Raw genomic sequence first — 16,731 nt, forward strand, 5'->3', positions numbered from 1 at the left:
ACGGGTGATGGGGTGGAGGGGGCCATGAAGTGGGCATTCCCACCGTGACGGGGAGACGGCAGGGAGATGACTGATTCAGGGGAACGGAAACAGGATTTGGGATGAGAAATTGGAGAGGAGATGGGATGCTGGCCTTCTGGGGGCCTTTCCTGCAAGCTGCCCAAACTGGCTGGTCTGTGGTCCCTCCCAACTCCACCTGCAATCCTCACCTCTCAGGTGTTTCTTTTTTTCTGTCTTCCAAGCAACCATATCATGTAACTGAAACTTTCTTTTTAATTTTAAAAACTGAATAACCTTAAATAGTAACCTAGACAGTATATTAAAAAACAGACACATTACCCTACCAACAAAAGTCTGTCTAGTCAAAGCTATGGTTTTTCCAGTAGTCATGTATGGATGTGAGAGTTGGACTATAAAGAAAGCTGAGCACCAAAGAATTGATGCTTTTGAAATGTGGTGTTGGAGAAGACTCTTGAGAGTCCCCCGGACTGCAAGGAGATCCAACCAGTCCATCCTAAAGGAAATCAGTCCTGAATATTCATTGGAAGGACTGATGCTGAAGCTAAAACTCCAGTACTTTGACCATCTGATGCAAAGAACCGACTCATTGGAAAATACCCTGATTCTGGGAAAGATTGAGGGCAGGAGGAGAAGGGGATGACAGAGGATGAAATGGTTGGATGGCATCACTGACACGATGGACATGAGTTTGAGTAGGCTCCGGGAGTTGGTGATGGACAGGGAAGCCTGGCGTGCAGCAGTCCATGGGATCTCAGAGAGTTGGACACGACTGAGTGACTGAACTGAGCTGAACCTTAAATATAAAAGTTGAGTGGAATAATTTATGCTTCCCAGTAATAACCTCTACATTTCCAAACTTACGTGTGTCTGTGTGTGTGTGTGCTCAGTTGTGTCCGACTCTTTGGGATCCCATGCACTGTAGCCTGCCAGGCTCCTCTGTCCATGGGATTTTTCAGGCAATAATACTGGAGTGGGTTGCCATCTCCTCTTCCAGGGAATCTTCCCCATCCAGGGACTGAACCCAAGTCTCCTGTATCTCTTGCATGGGCAGGTGGATTCTTTACCACTGAGCCACCTGGGAAAAGTGAAAGTGAAAGTCACTCAGTTGAGTCTGACTCTTTGTGATCCCACAGATTGTACAGTCCGTGGAATTCTCCAGGCCAGAATACTGGAGTGGGTAGCCTTTCCCTTCTCCAGGGGATCTTCCTAACCCAGGATCAAACCCAGGTATCCTGAATTGCAGGTGGATTTTTTACCAGCTGAGCCACAAGGGAAGTTCAACAATACTTGAGTGGGTATCCTATTCCCAGCCCAAGCCACCTGGGAAGCCCCATCTAAACTTGCAGAGAGCTGTAAATGCTTCTCTTATAATTCAGTGGATTGCCCCTCCCCATATCCCTGACCCCTCTGACCTTGGACGAGACACAGGCCTCTTGTGGCCTCATGACCTGAAGCTCTGGTCCTACCCCGGGTGGCAAACTCTGGTCTGTGCATCTTCCTCTGGGCTGGCAGAGCAGGAGGTAAGCCTGGTATGGGTGGTAGCCACGATGGGAGCAGCCCCCTCAGCCTTTGAGAGGCAGAACGAGGTTGTCTTCCCTCTGCTTGGCATCTTGGAGAGGAGCGGGTTCAGGCCTCTTGACATTATCCAGGAAGTTGGGGTTGCCATAGGAACCCAAGAAACTGGAACTTCTATGGTGAGGATGGAGGCTCCAGGTGAATGTAAGAGACCCCTAGGGCTTCTCCTCAGGGGAGGGAATTCCAATACTGCCTATCACTGGGTTTGTGCCCTACATGGTCCTCTTCCTGTCCGGGTGCCAGTTTCCTGTCCAGTTAAGGGCAGGTGGTCACCAGCTCTATCTATGGCTTAGTTTTCACGGCCACCTGCCAGGCAGCCTAAAGCATGGCGTCCTCGCCCCTGCCCGCCCAGAGCAGGTCAGGCAGGTAGCATGGACGTCAGAGGTCCTGGGTATTGAGCACCTGTTTTAGGGCGGAGTGGGGAAGGCCCAGACCCAGCCTCTGTCACCTCCTCCTGTTTCCAGTAACCCAGGTTCTGACCTCTCCCCATGCAGCCTGTGTCCCTTCGGTGCTTCCACATCCGAGACCCCTCAGGATGGCCAGCCATCCCAGGCTCCTCTCTGCTCGGCAGCAGGGACTTCCTCTTGACGACTCCCCCCACCCCCCACCCCCCACTCCACCAGGCTTCCCTCTGAGCCCAGTTCTGTTTGGGGCTCCTTCAGGAGGAGAGGGAGGGGACAGGGGCTCATCCCTCTCTTTTGTGCTGCCTCTCCCTCCCACTTCCGCTCCCCTGGCTGCTCCCGGTGACCTTTCACCCCTTCCTTGGATGTCCCTCAAAGGCAGCTCCTGTGGTTAATAACTTCGGCTGGCAGCCCCACACAAAGCCGGAGCCGGAAACCATTGTCCCGGGGACAATGGCCGAGCCGCCCAATAATGAGGCGGCCGCAGTGTTGTCTGACGCCCTACGTTGCCCTGGCAAAGGGGGAGGGGCGGTGGGGCGCGCCGCGCCCCCACCTCCTGGAGCTGAATTATTCCTCCGCACACATGGCGGTTCCTCTTCCCCAGGAGGCACCAGGCACCTGTACCCTGCCATCAGCCACGTGTCCTTGCGATTGCAAACTGGGTAGATGTCTCCAGTGACATTCCAACATACATCACCACAGCTCTGGCTTATTTTTCTGTTCCCGTGTCCTGAGTCGGAGCACCATAGAGTTTAACAATCAATTGGTTCTGGCAAATCGACAAGGTTGGGGAGATCTCAGCCTGTGCCTGATGGAAAGCATGCCATGTCGTCTGGTTTCAAGGCTTCCCTCCTCCGTTCCTAGCTGTGTGACCTTGGGGAAGCTGCTTAACCTCTCTGTTGTTGGTGTTCAGTCCCTACGTTGAGTCTGACTCTTTGCGACCCCATGGACTGAACACCAGGCTCCTCTGTTCTCCACTGTCTCCCAGAGTTTGCTCAAACTCATGTCCATTGAGTCGGTGATGCTATCTCATCTGCCATCCCTTTCTCCTTTTGCCTTCAATCTTTCCCAGCATCAGGATCTTTTCCAGTGAGTCAGCTCTTGGCATCAGATGGCCAAAGAATTGGAGTTTCAGTTTCAACATCAGTTCTTCCAGTAAATATTCAGGGTTGATTTCCTTTAGGATTGGCCAGTTGGATCTCCTTGCAGCCCAAGGGATTCTCAAGAGTCTTCTCCAGCACCAAAAGAAAGCATCAATTCTTCAGCACTCAGCCTTCTTTATGGACCAGCTCTCACATCTGTACATGACTACTAGAAAACCATAACTTTGACTATACAGAGCTTTGTTGGCCAAGTGATATCTCTGCTTTTTAATATGCTGTCTAGGTTTGTCATAGCTTTTCTTCCAAGGAGCAAGCATTTTTTAATTTCATGGCTACAGTCCACAATGATTTTGGAGCCCAAGAATATAAAATCTGTCGCCGCTTCCACTGTTACCTTTTCATTTCTAAAAGCAGAAATGGGATAGGAACCAAAGGGAGGGCTCTCAAAAGTTGCCTGACAGGTGAGTACCTGCCATATCCAGGGGCTACCCCACACTTGTCACCCTTGCATGGGGACATGAACTTCTCCAGTTGTGCGAGTGGCTATCCCTCAGTTATAATTTTACTTCCTTTTTATGCAGACCCCTGTCTTGCATCCCAAACCAGACTGTAAATTACTCAGGACCATGATGTGTCACACGCGGTTCCCCCATTTCTCCCGATTCTGCCATCTGCACAGTGCTGGGCACTCGGTGGGGGGATCCCAGTGAAGCCACGAGGATTGATGGCTGAAACTTATAAGAAGCTCTAGAGTAATTCTTAGCCCTGCTGTACACTAGAATGACCTGGAGAGGTTTAAAAAAATATACAGGGATTTTGACCTACTTGGTATGAGCTAGGCATTGGGACTGTATGTGTTGTGTGTGTGATTCATGTGACATGTAAGAATATTTTTAAGAACTGGTTAAAAAAAAAACAGATTTGTCTCCTTGGAAAACATACCAGCTCACTTTCATGCTTGAGCATAGCCCTTCTCTAGGGGAAGGAGTGGACAGTGTCCTGAGACATTTTTCTTCTTTTTTTTAATCTTTGGGCATACCACATGGCTGGTGGGATCTAGTTCCCAGACCAGGGATGGAACCCATGACCCCACTATGTTGACAGTACAGAGTCTTAACCACTGAACCTCCAGGAAGCCCCTTGAGACATTCTTTTTATCTTTGAACACAGTGTTCTTCCTTATAGCTTTACTGTTAGTAAAAGATTTAGGTTTAGGGACAATTTTCCTTTGAAGTCAACTTTATTGAGATATAATTTGAATATAATGAAATGTAGTACAGTTTGGACACATATGTATACATATAGAACCACTGTCCCAATCAAAATACAGAATAGCCTATGTTCCCAGAAAGGGCCCTTGTGGACATGAGCTTTTAAAAGCTTCCCAGATGATTTTGGGGGTACATCAACATTTGAGCACTGTTGGGGCCCCAGTGCTCATGTTCCAACAGTTTCTGCTTTGCAGTCACAGAGAGGTTGACCAGGACAGCAGTTCTCATGTTTCAGCACACACAGCATCACCTAGGGATCTAGTTAAGGGCTGATTTGGTCCCAGGTGAGCCACGGACTCTGCATTTCTAACTAATTCAGCCCACACTTTGAGACTCTGATTCCAGGTCTCTCATTTCACAGATGAAGTTCCAAGCGTGGATATGGGTACCTTAAAAACCTTGGTTTCCAAGTTCCTGGCCTAATGACAGTCATGCCCCTCATCTTCCAATCTCTTTCTTTTTTTAAAAACTCTACCTGAACCCCAAATCCAAAACAAGAGGCACAGCCATGATAACAGTTGTCTTCTCTTTCACTTTGAGTGTTGTCATCCCTTTCATCCCACCCCCACCTGCCCTGGACCCCCATGAATCACTTTCCTGGGGAAAGACTTCCTTTTTCTGTCTCTTTCTGAATGATTGATTGGTTCACTCTCTATCAACACCTACCTTCCCCATTCCATTCCCTCACTCAATATGTATTAATTCAGCTTAATGAGCAAGTGCACTGGCCAGGCTTGATCACCCCTTTGAGGATGAAGATCAGCCAGAAGCTGTGGTTCAGTTAACCCAGAAGGAAATTGATTAACGGTATAGATGGGCTGGGAGAGACCTGAGTGATCCCTTGGCTTGATCCCCTTATTTTACAAAAAGCATTTAGGAGAAGCCATCCCAGTGAGGAGTATGTAGAGTAGGCCTCACGCAAGAGGAGGGATTTGAGGAGGACTAAAGAGTCTGCCTTCAATGCAGGAGACCCTGGTTCGATTCCTGGATCAGGAAGATCCGCTGGAGAAGGGATAGGCTCCCCACTCCAGTATTCTTGGGCTTCCCTGGTGGCTCAGCTGGTAAAGAATCCACTTGCAATGTGGGAGACCTGGATTCGATTCCTGGGGTGGGAAGATCCCCTGGAGAAGGAAACGGCTATCCATTCCAGTATTCTGGCCTGGAGAATTCCATGGACTGTATCGTCCATGTGGTCACAAAGAGTTGGACATGACTGAGCGACTTTCACTTTCATTTGAAAAAAGTATAGGAGCGGCTATGAGAAGACAAGGAGGTGGGGGGTATGTCATGGCTGAGAGCAGGAAGGAGACACTGCTGATGGAGACTGAGCCTCATTTTCTCAGAAAACAGAAGAGGTCCTCCACACTTGGCTGCCCAGACGATGGACATGACCTCAGGCTGCCAGGATGGTCATCCCTGCTGGGACATGAGAGATGATACTGTGAATAGATTCTCCCCTATTCAACTGCCTTCTGAGCACTGTCCTTCTGGGAGCACAACCAGGGTGTGTGCCTGGGGTAGTCTGAGGATGAGGTCCTGTGAGCACTGGGACCTGGAGATGCTGGGACAAGAGGAGAGGAAATGTTTGGTTTGGGGGGACTTGTGCTGTGCTGTGTATGCTCAGTACTGTCTGACTCTTTGTGACCCAATGGGCTGTAGCCTGCCAGGCTCCTCTATCCATGGAACTTTCCAGGCAAGAACACTGGAGTGCGTTGCCATTTCCTCCTCCAGGGGACCTTCCCAACCCAGGGATTGAACCTGCGTCTCTTGAGTCTCCTGCATTGGCAAGCGGATTCTTTTATCACTATGCCACCTAGGAAGTGCTGGGGGTATCTAGGGTTATGTTTAAACATTAGCAAGGCTATCACATAGAGTTAATTAGTACTGTGGACTTTGGAGAGAGGTGTGTTTCACTTTGCCTTTAGGCAGAACTAGGTTCTAACACCCCTCCCCAGACAGAATCACCTGGGGTGAAAGGGATTTTCTGTTCCTGAATCTGGACAGCTGTCAGACATCTAAGGTTCTCTGCCTACTCCTGGAGCATCCACCAAGGGATGTCAGTCATCTTGGTGGCCTGTGCTATCTTCATGGCTGAGGTGCAGCTGGTACAGCAATTCCTCTGTGGCTACCTGGCTGAGACCAGAGGAGCAGGCATCCATTTTCTCCCAGAATAGATCCACACACAGCTGCAAGCAGGAATCCTACTTCTGAGCCCATATTCAGAAAAGATGACCACATACATACATCCACCCCTCAATGTACATAGTAGCGCTATTTGCAATAGCCAAAAACTGGAAGCAACCCAAGTGTCCATCACCAAATGAATGGATAAAGAAGATGGAATATTACTCATCCATAAAAAAGGATGAAACAATGCCATTTGCCACAACTAGAGATTATCATACTAAGTGAAGTAAGTCAGATAGAAAAAGACAAGTATTATATGATAACACTTATATGTGTAACCTAAAAAATAATACAAATGAACTTATTTACAAAACAGAAACTGACTCATAGAAATTAAGCATATGGTTATTAAAGGGGGGGATAAATTAGAAGTATGGAATTAACAGATACACACTACCATATGTAAAATAGACAACAAAGATTTATTGTGTAGCACTGGGAACTATATTCAGTAACTTGCAATAATCTGTAACAAAAAAGAATATATATATAATGAAATGGAATCACTTTGCTGTATACCTGAAATAACATGATATTGCAAATCAACTATACTTCAATTTTTAGAAAGCAGTTGGTGCTAAAGATACAGAATTGAGAGTTAAGAGAGCAGCACAGCTTGTCTAGGAAGATCGTGAGGGTCCAGATTGCTGTGGATTGAGTGTCTTGTAGGGTTTGGGGAGGATCAAATGAGAGTGGAATGTGGCCATGACCAGCCCTGGGAGTCAGCACAGCCTTACTCTGGCCAGCTGTGTGTCCTTGGTTATACCAAGCGTAAATTTCCTCTTCTGCGTGGCAGCAAGATTGACCTCAAGATATTTAAGGTTTCTTCTAGCTTAGACACACTAGAATTCAGTGGTTTTAGGGATTCAATTCAAACTCCCATGCAGAGGTGAAAATTGGGGCTGAGCTGGATCTCCTTAGGGGAGTGGTGGGGTCTGTGTCCAGGAGCGCTCTGGGAGGGTCTGGAGGGAGAGGAGAGGACAATTAGGATGATGTGAGATGGGAAAGAAAAAACTAGATTGCCCTCAGTCCCTTCAGCCAAGCACTGCAGAAACTTCTCCTGCCTGTCAGTTGTCTGCCGCAGACTTGGAACGTCCCCATAGGACACTGCAGGGGTGGCCTAGCCCGTGTTCCACAAAGCAACAACAACTGCTGATTAATTACGTGGACAGGAGGTGAGGAGCACAGCTGTCTTTGGAGCAACTCACAAGGAGTTGTAACTTCTGCAATCAGCTCCTGACCACATGTGGGGAGCAGGCATTTCAAGTCTCAGGGGAATGGCTGCACAGGGCTTGTCCATCCCACACTGAACCCGAAATCCTTGCTCTCTACTGGGAGGGTAGAACTTGCTCCCTTTTCTGGCTCCATTGCCCAGGGAAGGACGTGGCAGACAGTCTGGGTGCCAGCACTTTGCTCAGATCACACACTCCTCTCTCCACCTCAGGTCTTCACCTCTGAAAAAAGTGCCTGGACCTCAGCATGAATGTGTTCTTAGGAGACTATGAACAGTTGAAGAATCCTTCCCATCAGTGGACCTGAAGGATGCTGCGATGGAGCCTTCAAGATGGAAAAGCCAGGATGCCAAACACCTGTCTCTTTTCCTCCCAGATCCCAAAGCACTCTTTCCCAAAGCCCTGGCCTCAGAATATACCTTAACATGTGACCCCAATCCACGCAGTGGCTACATTTGATGAAGCTTTGACCATCTCTGGTAGACAGTTAATCCAGTAACTAGCAAATGATCTTGTCTGGAGGATTCCATAGACAGATGAGCCTGGCAGGCTATAGTCCATGGGGTGGCGAAGAGTCGGACATGACTGAGGACTACAATAACCAAACACACAGGTATTATAAGAACTCAACGTAGCTACACATATGTAAGCATCATGAAAACTGGGGGGCTGAATGGAGTCCCCATGAAATTCCCCAGATAATTGTGAAGTGCAAGCCACACAGTAGATGTTATTACAGTCGGTGGAAGGGGACTAAGGTTGAGGCAATGATGGTCGCAATTACCTTCTCAGGTATGATGTACTTGATTTTTCTCAATCCTGAGAACCCTGCCTGGTGGGTGCTATTCCTATCTCCTTTATGCAGATCATGAACCATGGCTCAGAGCACAGAAGACCAAGCTGGCTCAGAACAAGTGGCAGAGGGGGGACCTTCCATCTCACAGTCTGTTTCAGACCATCACTATGTTCCAACCTCTTTAGCCAGGGGTTCCCTATATTGGGGGAAAATAAAATGCATCTGGGCATTCAGTGGAAAAACAGGAATGTGAAAAGTTAAAATGGTTTGTCAGCCCACAAAGAGACTCTTGGGAAGGGTCACCCGCTCCTGAAGTGGGAGTGTGAGATTGGGGGCAGAGGAAAAAAAGTTTAGGAGCTGAAAAAAACTGGTAAAAAAAAAGACTGTGGCTCTTCCTCCCCAGAGACCACAGCAAATAGGCCATAGCAGCCATCAGCGGCAATAATTAGTGGTTCGCTGTTCATCAGAAACCAGGGTGGGCTGCTAAAGTGTTGACCAAGGTCAGCCTAGGCGTCCCACTTCCAGAAAATCTGCTTTTCCAGAACACAGACTTGTAGTTCAGGATGGCTGCGGGTGCCTGGTTATTTAGTCATCTTAAATTCCTTGATTCCTCTCATGGACCTTTAATAAGTGAATCTCCCCTGTGCATTTACAATTGGATTTCCGTCATTGATAAACATCTCAGAGTGCCGTATGAAGGTGTGTGTGCCTTCAGGCTCAGAAAGTGGCTTCTTCCTGGGAGGGGCCGTGGGGTGTGCCTCCCTGGCTGTCCCAGCTGGCCTGGAATTCGTGACTTGATCGAGTAAATGTGTGCTGCTAGAGCTCCAAACTTCTTAGCTCCATCCAGATTCTTGTACCTGGAGATGCCTGTTCTTTACTGCTCACCTTTTTCTGGCTTCTGGCTCCAGCTGCTCACTGGCACCCAGGTTGTAGGTGGTCATCCCTCTGGCTGGAACCCTGATAGTGTTTCTCTCAGGCTCACCTTGGCTTCCCTTTTGTATGCATGCCACGCTCACCATTTGGGATTTGTCTGCTCTGCACTCTGTGCAAAGTACCCTCTTGGAAAAGAAATCTAGAAATGTGCATGTCAGACCCCAGGACTGGGAGGGGATAGACAGGAACTTGAGGGGTTTTAGAGAGAAGGGGACTGATGGAGACATTGGGACCTCAGCTCCCACACCCAGCCTTTGTCATGTAACTTGAATCCCCTCATTTGCAAAGTGGGGACAGTCATTCTTCCTCATGGATTGCTTGGCAGTGTTTGTAAAGGATGTGGCACAGACTTGGGACATGTTTCATGAAAGATGGCTGCCATCACTGTATTGCACTGTGATTTCTATTAAGCTGTGACCACAGGCTCTCTTGAGGGCTAGATGGTAAGGCACCGTGGTGAGAGAGGGGAAGCCAACTCTACCAGACAGACAGGTGGGCCCAGGAGGGCCCAGGCATAGGGATACTCTCAAGGAGGTGGAGACAGGAGTTCTGGAATTATCAGTGCTGCTGCTGTTGGGGCTTCACATGAACCTCATTTGTCATGGACCTTGGACCCTCAGATGCTGGGAGCGCTATGCAGATCCCAGGCCAAAGATCTGGCATTGCGAGCACTCTTTTTTTTTTTTTTTTTTAATATTTATTTGGCTGTGTTGAGTCTTAGGTGCGGCATTCAGAATCTTCTAAAGTGTCTGAACTCAGTAGTCATGGTGCACAGGCTTAGTTGTCCTGTGACATGTGGGATCTTAGTTCCCCAACCAAGGATTGAACCCACTTCCCCTGCATTGCAAGGTAGATGGTAACCACTGGACCACCAAGGAAGTCCCCACTACCATTCTTTTTAAAATTTGGATGGTCTTACCTCCAACAGATCTTTCTAATGATCCACCAGTTTGCTTCCAACTTCTTAGAAGGGAGGATGAAAGTTGTGAAGGAGTTGAGGAATCCGAGCCTTGTATGTAAGAACAATATTCTGAATCTTGTTTAAGATTCCTGAACCAGTCAATCACAGAGTAGCTGAGATTTTGCACATCTACAAGGAAAGGAGGCATCATCTTATTGCTGTGTTAGTAATTAAACAGTTAGTCTTAAAGTTGAATATCCTATGTCTGCATTTACCCTGAATTCTGGAAGGAATAGAATTGCCGGGGGTGGGGAGCAGAAGGAGTAAACTTTTGTGGGGACTCTGGGGAAGGATGTGGGAATGTTCAAGGACTTCTGAGGTTGGTTTCTTTATGACATCTAATTCCTCTCTCCTCCTTCATTCAGACGAATCACTTGGGCACTGTTCTTGCATTTATCAGTCATGATTAAGGTCAATTTTTTGGCTCACAAATAGAATGACCGGAGAAATAAGGGTATAAGAAAGGGAGGTATGAGGAGGAGGAAAGGCAGACAGAACAGGAAAAAGGGGAAAAATACAGATGTCTTTAAAGATGTTGAACTATCGCTGATTCGATAAGCAAAATGGTTTAGGGTCTTCTTCACTTTGCTCCTGAGAGAGGCAAAGAGAGAAAGAAAGCAGCTTGTTTGGGAAGAGAAAAGAAGCTGTGGACAAACAGAAGGAGGTGGACAGTTGTTCCTGCCTGACATTAAAGATTATGTTCACACTGGTTGGGTAGATCAGTGGTGGGTGGTGGGCAGCTGGCAGAAGGAATGAAATATTTGTAAGGTCAGATATTTATAATTTGAGACTATATGTACCTGAAATTAAGGGTTGTATGCTGGGGAAGGGTGTATGGTGATGAGAGTACGCTGTTCTATTATTATTATTAGCACTAGGTAGATGTCATCCATTGATTGATTGATTTTATTCCTTCACCCAACACACATTAATCGAGCCTCCACTATGTTCAACTTCTTGGGGTTCAGTGATGAGTACAGACAGCCTCTCTTCTCAGGAGCTGATAGTCCACTGGAGGAGATAAACATGAATGAAATCATCACCCAGATGCATATACATCTGCATGAGTGATAAATGCAGTGCAATGTGGTCTTTAAAGGAAGCATTGGACCTGGCCGTGCCTGCGAGGCTTCCCTAAGGAAATGATGCTTGAACTGAGATTTGAAGGACTACGGATGCCAAGTGGGCTGAAAACTGAGAAAAAGAAAGCGGGCACAGTGAGCAGAAGGCATAGCAGCCAAGTGGTGGGAGGGTCAGCCCTGCTGGGGTGGGACAGAAGAAAGTGTGGGGAGGATGGGGCTTAGGAGACAGCCCTAAAAAGGAGCTACAGAGGGCAACTGAGGCTCAGAAAGGGTGAGTGGTTTGGACAATATCACAACACAGAAAAAGCAGACTTGGGATTCCATCCTTATGGCTTGGAAAGTCAGTGCTCCCTGGTGAATATTTTTTCACATTTAGATACTTTGTTCAATGTGAGTACTTGGGGAAGGCCACCTTATTATCCTTCATTAAAACACTAACAATATTATGTATTGCTAATCAAGCATCTAGAACCCATGTGTAACACCACCGTGTTATAATGTCTTATAGCAACATGAGCATTGATTACACAGTACATATAACCAGTCACATCCCTCCTGAATTTTCAAACATATGCATCTGGAACCTTTCTGGTTAGTGATACCACAACAGAAAAATAAGCTGGGCTGTGTTAAATTGAAAAGCACATCCCCAAGGGCATGCACACGTGATTGCAGCCACTGCCAGCCATGTTTTGTAGGACTGTATTGATCCATTTGCAGACATCTACATTCTACACAGTAAACATGTTCTAGAAAACGTGTCTCTAAGTTGAACTTGGGCAACTCAAAACCTGTAGGTAACTTGAAGAATCGCTTCTTCCAGAATCAGGTTTAATGCATTTACACAATTGTATGACAAGTTTTCTTAAAGCAAAACCTACCTGGAATATTCCAGGGCTGACTGTTGAACATTATAAAGACTATTTCTGTCTTTATATAAGATGGTAGGGGTATAGATTGCAGGTCTATATTTATATATGTTCCTTTTTCATTTAATTTTTATTTTTAATAAAAATTTTTATACAATTTTTAAAGGTTACACTCCAATTACAGTTATTACAAAATATTGGCTCTTTTCTCCATGTTATACAACACATCCTTGTAGCCTATTTTGCACCCAGTAGTTTGTACCTCCCCTCCTCCACCTATAATTACTCCTCTCCCACTTCTCTCTATGGGTATATATTTTCTTTTTATAACTTGGTAAGAATATATCAGGGTTTCCCTGGACTCAGTGATAAAGAATCTGCCTACCAATGCAGGAGACCTGAGTCTGACCCCTGGGTCGGGAAGATCCCCTGGAGAAGGGAATGGCTATCCACTTCAGTATTCTTGCCTGGGAAATCCCATGGACAGAGGAGTCTGGTGGTCTACAGTCCATGGGGTCGCAAAGAGTCAGACACGATTGAGTGACTAAACAACAAGTTACCATATAGTGTCTCCATATAATGATCTATATGAATGGAGTGACTTTGTCTTTCTGTACCAGGTTGAAAGGAGTCTTGGCAGAGCTAACACAGGATGATGGAAGTTAGGTGGCTGACCTTCAATGTCTCTTTTTGTCCAGCCACACGCAGCATCCGTAACGAACTGCCCTCCCCCTGGCAGGATGTGCCTTGTGCTAAAAGCCACCTCTCACCACAGCCTCCAAAGTCTTGCATTGGTTTCTGAGCTGCCTACTTTCATCTTTACTGCTTGGCTCCTTACCTCTATGACCTCCAAGCCCATGGCTGTCACCTTGTGGGTTTTTCTGGGCCCTTTGGGTAGTCATGGGCCAGTCTTTCACAGCAACCTACCTCTACTTTTTGCTTGTCACCATTTCACCTGTCCCAGTGGACAAGGTAAATTGTTCTTGTTTAGTTGCTAAGTTGTGTCCAACTCTTTGCAACCACAAAGACTGTAGCCTCCCAGGTTCCTCCATCCATGGGATTCTCCAGGCAAGAATACTGGAGTGGGTTGCCATGCCCTTCTCCAGGGGATCTTCCCAACCCAGGGGTCAAATCAGAGTCTCCTGCATTGGCAGGTAGATTCTTTACCACTGAGCCACCTGGGAAGTCCTGGGCAAGGTGACATGATTGATAACTTACAATGGATCTACCTAGCTCATGCCTCCTTGATGGAGGGCCAGGGTGTGAATGGAGTAGGGGTAGAGATGATGGAGAAATCTCTTTGAAAGTGAGCCCATGTGGATGTGAAGTTTGGTTCCACCAATTACCTGTATATGACTTTGGAAATTTATCAACACTTCAACTCCCTGAGTGTCAGTTCCTTGGCTACAAAAATGGTGAGGACAATTCTGATCTCACAGGGATGTTGTCAGGATTTAGCAAGACACAGTGTGCAAATCCATGATAGATGGTAACACCTGATAACTCTCATTTTATTATGAATAGAGTGGCACACAGTAGGACAATTTTGATTTTGAGGGTGAGCTGTGAGTTCAGCAGAATTCTCTCAGGGCCAAAGGACAAATGAAGAGTCAGGGCTGAGAGATGGTCCTCAAATCTAAGTGGGGCAGATACTGAGCAGATTGAGCCATTTGAGGGGACTTTTCTAGCAGTCCAGTGGTTAAGACCTGGCACTTCCCCTGCAATCCTTGGTTAGGGAACTAAGATCCCCCATGTTGCACAATGCGGTTAAAAAAAAAAAAATTAAGCAGGTTGAGGAAGGGTGGGAAGCAGTTGTCAGATGAGGCTGGAAGGCAGACCCCAGGTTTTTTCACTGACCATAGACATCCTGGCCCCAGGGGTGACTGTGGTGGTCTTTTAGGGACCCTGGGGTAGTCAGACTGGAACACACTTCTGTGATTTAATTCATCTGCTGTATCTCTTCTCTAGCAGGCAGGGCAGCAAGTTCTAGGACAAACGAAAATCACTGCCCATTTAAAAAGCTACCCCCAGCAGTCTTGGGGGCAGGGATTACATTAAAAAACAAAACAACAAAACCCTTTAATGATTCTTGTTTTTTAAATTAATTTATTTTTAATTGAAGGATAATTGCTTTGCAATATTGTGTTGGTATCTGTCATACACCAACATGAATCAGCCATAGCTATACATATGTACCCTCCTACTTGAACCTTCCTCCCACCTCCCACCCCATCCCACTGGCCATCATCCAAAAATCCACAAACAATAAATGCTGGAGAGGGTGTGGAGAAAAGGAAACCCTAATTGTTTTTGAATACAGAGGTTTGGGATGGAGTTTCCACTGGGCTCATGATGGTGTGACTTCTGTGTGGTGTTGGGGGGGGAGTAGTGGAAAGCCCTCTGGAGTCCTCTTTGGGTACCAGTTCTACCCTGGAAAGCCTCTTCCACCATCTGACTGGCTCATGTTCTTCCAATCCTGAGATGGTTTCATGTGTCACTCAGTTTCTCTGTCAGCTGTTCTTACTTCAGCCTTAATAAGTTTGAGTCTATGTCACTTTGACTAAAATGGCAGTTACTCATTAGCTCTTTTTGATTCTAAGGCTGAACTTCCACTTGACTCCTTGGTAGCGTTGGTTTCGGTGGGTCCCAAGTTTCATGCTATAAAACTGTGATGGTTTTATTGACCAATTAACATAGGTTAATGATGATTGTTTTTATGAAAGTTGGCGGGTTACCCTCTGGACAGCAGGTTGAGCAATGTCATCTCAGTTTTAAATGGAGATCGTAAAATGTTAGAGGTGGAAGAGTCTCAGAAGTCATGTAGTCCAGCCCTCTCATTTAGCAGGGGAAAGAACTGAGGTCTGGAGGGGTTAAATCCTGGATTTAAAAGGCAAGCTGGATAGAGAGTCATGGAAGCATCAGGAAGGGCAGGCTTTTATCTTATATGGTTTGATAAAGAGTCTCTGATCTCTTTTTCTTATAATCACAGAACTTAGGCCTTTCCAATGCAAAGATGATGCTGTGATTGTAAAGCTGATACTTTGAGGAACTGAGTATTTTATTTTATAATTATTTTTTGGTTGCTGCTTTTTAAAAAAATTGAAGTGTAGTTGGTTCATAGTACTGTGTTAGTTTCAGGTATAGAGCAAAGTGATTTGGTTATACATATATTATATGCTGCTGCTGTTTAGTCACTATGTCATGTCAGACTTTTGCAACCCCATGGACTGTAGCCCACCAGCCTCCTCCATTCATGGGGTTTCTCAGGCAAGAATACTGGAATGGTTGCCATTTCCTTCTCCAAGGGTTCTTCCCAACCCACGGATTGAACCCACGTCTCCTGCTTGGCAGGTAGATTCTTTACCATTAAGCCACTTGGGATGCCCATACATATATAGGCATATATGTATATATATTATTTTTTTCAGCTTTTTCCATTATCATTTATTACAATATATTGAGGGCTTCCCTAGTGACTCAGCTGGTTAAGAATCTGCCTGCAATGCAGGAGACCTGCGTTCAATCCCTGGGTTGGAGAGATCCCCTGGAGAAGGGAATGGCTACCCACTCCAATATTCTGGCCTGGAGATATCCATGGACTGTATAGTATATACAATATATTGAATATATCAATAGTTTCCTGTGGAAGTTAGTTTCAATTTAAAGTTGCTTTTTTCTTTAAATCCTCACTTTTAAACAAATAAAATGATATTTTGTGTTTAGTCTAGCAAAACCTCTGGAGCTGGATGTTTTAAAGACCGGGTGACCACTAAGATTTTGATCAACTTACAATCTAGAACATGATTTTGTATGGAATTAAAGATGCTGTACATACAGTCATTGATTTATTTGCTTAACTTCTTTGTCCCATAAAGAAACTACTTAAAGACAGGGCTGTGTTATCTATCTTTGTTTCCCTTATAGACTTGATATGTATGTGCTCAAAAAGATGTTTGCTGAATGAATGAATAGGTGAAGGTGTTGTGAATATGTGACAAAGAATAACCATGTTCTTGCATGAGTTTGAGAGCAGAGTAGATTCTCTTTTGGTTGGCAACAAATGAGGAAAGACCAGAAGTATGTGGGGTGGAAGAGGAATTAGTTTTGAATTTGAATAAGGTAAATAAGTGCAGCCTCAGGTTTTTCTGGAAAAAAAAAAAAGGAAAAACAACAACAACAACAAAAAAGACATTTTTCCAAATTCCACTGAAGCTTCATGGTTCACAAAGAGAGTCTGTAAAGGTTGAAGATGGGACATGGAACCACCTTGAGTAGGAAAATAGGTTTTCCAGATGAGGAC

At 45.9% G+C, this 16,731-nt stretch overlaps 1 long non-coding RNA gene across 1 annotated transcript; it reads right to left on the minus strand.

The window, feature by feature from the left end:
* Nucleotides 1–1,588: 1,588 nt before the first annotated feature.
* On the minus strand, nucleotides 1,589–2,179 carry LOC139039088 (uncharacterized). The gene is made up of 2 exons (XR_011492262.1): nucleotides 2,077–2,179; nucleotides 1,589–1,710 (listed from the first exon to the last, which is right to left on the minus strand). It is a non-coding gene; the product is annotated as an uncharacterized lncRNA (long non-coding RNA).
* Nucleotides 2,180–16,731: the final 14,552 nt, after the last annotated feature.

This window comes from Odocoileus virginianus, chromosome 2 (genome assembly GCF_023699985.2).
Source record: "Odocoileus virginianus isolate 20LAN1187 ecotype Illinois chromosome 2, Ovbor_1.2, whole genome shotgun sequence".
Lineage (NCBI taxonomy): Eukaryota > Metazoa > Chordata > Mammalia > Artiodactyla > Cervidae > Odocoileus > Odocoileus virginianus.